The sequence below is a fragment of the Oncorhynchus nerka genome, unplaced genomic scaffold (assembly GCF_034236695.1).
Source record: "Oncorhynchus nerka isolate Pitt River unplaced genomic scaffold, Oner_Uvic_2.0 unplaced_scaffold_2475, whole genome shotgun sequence".
Lineage (NCBI taxonomy): Eukaryota > Metazoa > Chordata > Actinopteri > Salmoniformes > Salmonidae > Oncorhynchus > Oncorhynchus nerka.
Window position 1 is genome coordinate 1 of NW_027038821.1, and position 6,050 is coordinate 6,050.

At 44.7% G+C, this 6,050-nt stretch overlaps 1 non-coding gene across 1 annotated transcript; it reads right to left on the reverse strand.

Moving 5' to 3' along the window:
- Positions 1-4,790: 4,790 nt before the first annotated feature.
- trnaq-cug (transfer RNA glutamine (anticodon CUG)) lies at positions 4,791-4,863 on the reverse strand. The gene has a single exon. It is a non-coding gene; the product is annotated as a tRNA-Gln (tRNA).
- Between the last annotated feature and the right edge of the window lie 1,187 nt (positions 4,864-6,050).

Sequence of the window (6,050 nt, forward strand, 5' to 3'; positions counted from 1 at the left end):
TTTTGACTTGGTTCGAATATCGTACATGTTCTAAAATATGGTGATCGTGAGTGTTGTTGATGAATCCTGTGGTGCAATCTGTTAGCGTGTTGTACTTATACAGCAGTATGCAAATAGTCGTCACGAAAGTTATGAGTTCAAAGCCACCGGAGCAAATATTCTTCTTGAAGCCCCTGCCTGTCTATTTCTTGTCGAGGAAAATGATAATTATTCAATCATTCAGAGTGCAGGTGTGGTGTAGGGATGACCATTGGGAAGTGACAGGTCAGAGTGCACAAGAGCAGTGTAAATACAAATTCACCTTCATCACCAACAATGGGGTGGCAAGCCTGTAAGGCCAAGCAGATGGTTGTTTGCGAGAAGTGAGTTGGTGCTTCGGCATAGAAAATAAACACCCAACGTGGGGCTCGAAAAATAAACACCCAAAGTGGGGCTCGAACCCACGACCCTGAGATAAGTCTCATGCTCTGGCCCAGAGCTAGCCAGGTACCTCACTAATGATTTTGACTTGGTTCGAACATCGTACATCCCAGTTTCTGCAAAATATGGTGATCAGTGAGTGTTGTTGATGGATCCTGTGGTGCAATCTGTTAGCGTGTTATTGTACTTATACAGCAGCATACAGTGCACTCGATGCGAAGGTTATGAGTTCAAGCCCCACCAGGAGCAAGTATTCTTCTTGAAGCCCCTGCCTGTCTATTTCTTGGCCGGAAAATGATAATTTCTTCAATCCATTTAGGAGTACAATTCCATCGGTAATAGGGATGTCATTGAGACGACAGGTCAGAGTGCAGGCAGAGATAAAATACAAATTCATAGCCTTCTGTATCACCAGCTATGCAGGGTGTAACCTGCTCGAAATTCCAAGCAGATGGTTGAGCTGCGAGAAGTGAGTTGGTGCTTAGGCATGAAAATAGAAGCACCCAACGTGGGGCTTGAACCCACGACCCTGGGAGTAAGAGTCTCATACTCTACCGACTGAGCTAGCCAGGTACCTCACTAGTGATTTTGACTTAGTTTTCGAATATCATTGTCCAGTTTCTGCAAAATATGGTGATCAGTGAGTGTTGTTGATGGATCCTGTGGTGCAATCTGTTAGCGTGTTGTACTTATACAGCAGTATGCAGTAATTCGATAAGAAGGTTATGGTTCAACCCCCCACCAGGAGCAAGTATTCTTCTTGAAGCCTGCCTGTCTATTTCTTGGCGGAAAATGATGTTATTCAATCCATTTGAGAGTACAATTACGCCGGTATGGATGTGGCAGATAATGAATTAAGGTGAAACAGAGGTAAAATACAAATTCATAGCAACACAAAGTAGAGCAGTGCAGAGCGACTAGATGGTTGTTTGGGTGAGTTGGTGCTTCAGCAGAGAAAATAAACACCCAACGTGGGCTCAATTTTGACACATAAATTAAAGAGACTCATGCTCTACAGACTATGACTAATAGGTACCTGCTAGTGATTTTGACTTGGTTTACGATCTGTTATCCCAGTTTCTATAAAGCCATGGTGATCAGTGAGTGTTGTTGTGGATCTGTGGTGCAATCTGTTAGCGTGTTGTACCCTTACAGCAGTATACAGTATTGAATAAAGGTTATGAAGTTCAAAGCCCACGAGAGCAAAGTATTCTTGTGACTACAATATTTGTTGTCAGGAAAAGCGATATTTATTCAATCAGTAAATTTTCAATTCATGGTAATGAAGATATGTTTGAATGACTGGTCAGAGTGCGACAGGAATAAAATGCAATTACGCCAGTACTCATCACCAGCTGTAAGGTGGCAAGCCTGTCAAATTGCAAGCAGATGGTTCATTTGCAGGGTGGTTGGTGCTGGCAATCTTTCTGCGTCAGGGCTGGACTGACCTGGTCAAAGTCTGTCATACTGCAGCTACAGGCAGCCCTGGTGCACTCACTGAAGTGATTTGACTTTGGTTCAATTGCTGTGCATCCCAGTTTCTGCAAAATATGGTGTCAGTGAGTGTGTACGATGGATCTGTGGTGCTGTTTAGCGTGTTGTACCCACGTAGTATACAGTAATTCGAATCAGAGGTTGTGGGGTTCAAAACCTGAACAAGTATTCTTGAAAGCCCCTGCCTGTCTATTTCTTGGCGGAAGAAAGTAGTAATTATTCAAATTATTTTTAAATTTGTTCATACGATCCTTAGGATGTCATTGAGGCCATTAGGTCAGAGTGAGCAAGAATGAAATAAATTAGCAGCCTTTACATGTCACCAACTATGCAGGGTGGCAAGCCTGCTCAGAAATTTAAACAGATGGTTGTTTGCAAAAGTGAGTTGGTGCTTCGGCATAGAAAATAAGCACAGTGGGGCTGGAGCTTGACCTGAGTTAAGAGTCTCATGTCTGCATTAAAGCTGTAGGTACCTCACTAGTGATTTTGTAACTTGGTTGAGTCTTCAAGTTTTATCCAGTCTCACCAATGGTAGTCAGTGAGTGTAGTTGATGGATCACATGGTGAAAATCTGTTGCGTGTTATGCCATACAGCGGCCATACGGCGTCGTCTGAAGAAGATTGTAAGGTTAACCCCCATAGGCAAAAATATTCTTCTTAGAAGCCCCTATATTTATTCTTGTCAGGAAAAGTAATAATTATTCAAATATTCAGATGTACAATTCTTCAGTGCTTAGGGTCTCGTGAGATGACAGGTGAGTGCAGGCAGGAATAAAATACAGTGCCTTCTGTGCATGCCAGCTATGTCTGGGTGGCAACTTTATCAATTCCAACAATTAGTTATTTAAAGTGAGTTGATGCTTGCTTTGCTCTTCACCAACGTAGGCTGGAACCCATTACAGGTGAAGTCTGTACTCTACAATGAACTGTAACCCAGTACCTCACTAGTGAATTTTAACGTTTGATCTCCGTGACCATCCAGTTCTGCAATGTGGTGATGGTGATGTTGTTGTGATGGATCCTGTGGTGCAATCTGTTAGCGTGTTGTACTTATACAGCGAGCAATGCATTAAATCTGAAAGTTATAGTTCAAGCCCCACCCTTAAGAGCGTATTCTTCGAAGCCCCTGCCTGTCTATTCTTGACGGAAACAACCATTATTAATCCCAGGCCAAGAATTTACAATTCTGCATGAAGTAATAGATGTCATGAATGACGAGTCAGTGACGAGAATAAAGCCAGTCCTCTTTATTATCACCAGCCTGCCGGGTAGCTAGCCTACTCAAGTCCAAACAGATGGTTATTTACGAAATTGAGTTGGTGCTTCGACAGAAAATAAACACCCAACGTGCAGGCTGAACAGCCTGGTCAAGTCTCATGCTCTACAAACCGACTGTCAGGGTGCCTCATAGTGATTTTTGACTTGGTTGATATGGTGTGATTTCTGCAAAATGGTGATCAGTGGTGTTCTTGATGACGTGGATCCTGTGTTTAATCTGTTATAGCGTGTTGTGCCCATACAGCAGTATACAGTAATTAGAATGAGGATTTATGGGTTCAAGCCTGGAGTAAGTATTCTTCTTGAAGCCCCTGCCTGTCTATTTGCCTCCCACGGGAAAATCCCAGTTCATTCAATCCATTTAGGAGTACAATTACACCGGTGACAGGGATGTCATTGAGATGACAGGTCAGAGTGCAGAGGCAGAGATAGAATACAAATTCATAGCCTTCTGTATCACCAGCAGGCAGGGTGTAGAAAGCCTGCTCTCAGAAGTTCCCATAGCATGGTGGTTTGCGAAGTGAGTTGGTGCTTCGGCAGAGAAAATAACCACCCAGCAGTGGCTCAGACTCCACGACCCTCGAGATTAAGAGTATCATGCTCTGACCGACAGTGCTAGCCAGAGCTGCCTCACTAGTGACTCTTGACTTGGTTCCAAATATCGTACATCCCAGTTTCTGCAAAATATGGTGATCAGTGGAAGAGTGTTGGTGATGGATCCTAGTGAAAGCAATCTGTTGGCGTGTTGTACTTATCCGGCAGTGTCACAGTAATTCGATGTCGAAGGTTGGTGAGTTCAAGCCCCCACCAGGAACTGGTACAGCATTCGTGACCCCCTGCCTGTCTATTTGCAGCTTGTCCGGAAAGTGATAATTTATTCAATCCCATTTAGAGTACAATTCATCATGATATAGGTATCGTCATTGAGATGACAGGTTCAGAGTGCAGGCAGGAGGTAAGAAATACAAATTCATAACCTTCTGTCTATCACCAGCCACGAGGTGCGCCATGCTCGAAATCTCCAGCAGATGGTTGTTTGCAGTGAGTTGAGCCGGCAGCCAGAAAATAAACACCCAACGTGGGGCTCTGAACTCACGACCCTGAGAGACCAAAGGAGTCTCATGCTCTGCCGACTGAGCTAGCCAGGCACTCACTAGCAGATTTCGACATGTTCGACACTCAGCACATCCCAGAGCTCTGCAAAATATGGTGATCAGTGAGTGTAGTTGATGGATCCTGTGGTGCAATCTGTTAGCGTGTTGTGTATCTAATACAGCATGCAAGTAAATACAGGTCACTGATGCGAAGGTTATGAGTTCAAGCCCCACCAGGAGCAAGTATTCTTCTTGAAGCCCCTGCCCGTCTATTTCTTTGTCCGGAAAATCAGTAATTCATCTCAATCCATTTAGGATGTACAATCCATCGGTAATAGGGATTGTCATTGAGATGACAGGTCGAGAGTGCTTAGAGCAGAGACAGAACACAGATTGCATAGCACTATCTGCATCACCAGCTATGCCCAGGAGTGGCAAGCCTGCTCGAAATTCCAAGCAGAATGGACGTTTATGGTGAGTTGGTGCTTCGGCAGAGAAAATAAACACCTAGCGTGGGGCTCGAAACCACGACCTGCAGAGTCAGAGTCTCATGCTCTACCGACTGAGCTAGCCAGGTACCTCACTAGATGGTTTTGACTCTGGTTCGAATATTGTACATCCCAGTTCTCGCAAAATATGGTGAGTCAGTGAGTGTTGTTGATGGGTCCTGTGGTTGCAATCTGTTAGCGTGTTGAAATTTATCCACAGCATTGCTACAGTAATTCGAGTGCGAAGGTTACGGGTTCGACTCCACCAGGAGCAAGTATTCTTCTTGAAGCCCCTGCCTGTCTATTTCAGCTGTCCGGAAAATCATAGTTCATTCAATCCATTAGGAGTACAATTCATCGGTAATAGGGATGGCACATTGAGATGACAGGTCAGAGTGCAGGCAGAGATAGGAATACGAATTCATACTGCCTTCTATGTATAACACCAGCTAACTGCAGGGTGCTGCAAGCCTGCTCGATAATTCCAAGCAAGATGGTTGTTTGCGAAGTGAGTTGGTGCCAAGCTCGCAGAGAAAATAAACACCCAGCGTGGGGCTCGAACCCACGACCCTGAGATTAAGAGTCTCATGCCTCTACCCGACTGAAGCTAGCCAGGTACCCTACTAGTGGTTTTGACTGGTTCGAATATCGTACATCCCAGTTTCTGCAAAATGTGGTGATCAGTGAGAGTTGAATTGATGGATCCTGTGGTGCAATCTGTTAGCGTGCTGCTGTACTTATACAGCAGTATGCTGGGTAAAATTGACGCCAAGAGTTATGAAGTTTCGAGCGCCCACCAGAGCAAAGTACTTCTTCTTTGAAGCCCCTGCACTGTCTATTTCGTTGTCCGAAAAATCAGTAATTCATTCAATCCATTCAAGAGTACAATTCATCGGTAGCCAGGTATGTCGTTGAGATGACAGGTCAGAGTGCAGGCAGAGATAGAATACGAAATTCATGGCGCTTCTGTATCGCCACAGCTGCTTACAGGAGGCAAGGGCCTGCTCGAAATTCCAAGCAGATTCTGGTTGTTTTGCTAGTGAGTTGGTCGCTTCTCTCGGGCAGAGACAATAAACACCTAGCGTGGGGCTCGAGACTCACACCCTGAGATTAAGAGTCTCATGCTCTACCCAACTGAGCTTGGCCAGAGTACCTCACTAGTGAGTTGCGACTCTGGTTCCGAATATCGTACATCCCGGTTTACTGCCCAAATATGGTGATCAGTGAGTGTTGTTGATGGATCCATGGTCTGAAACTGTTAGCGTGCTGTACTTAT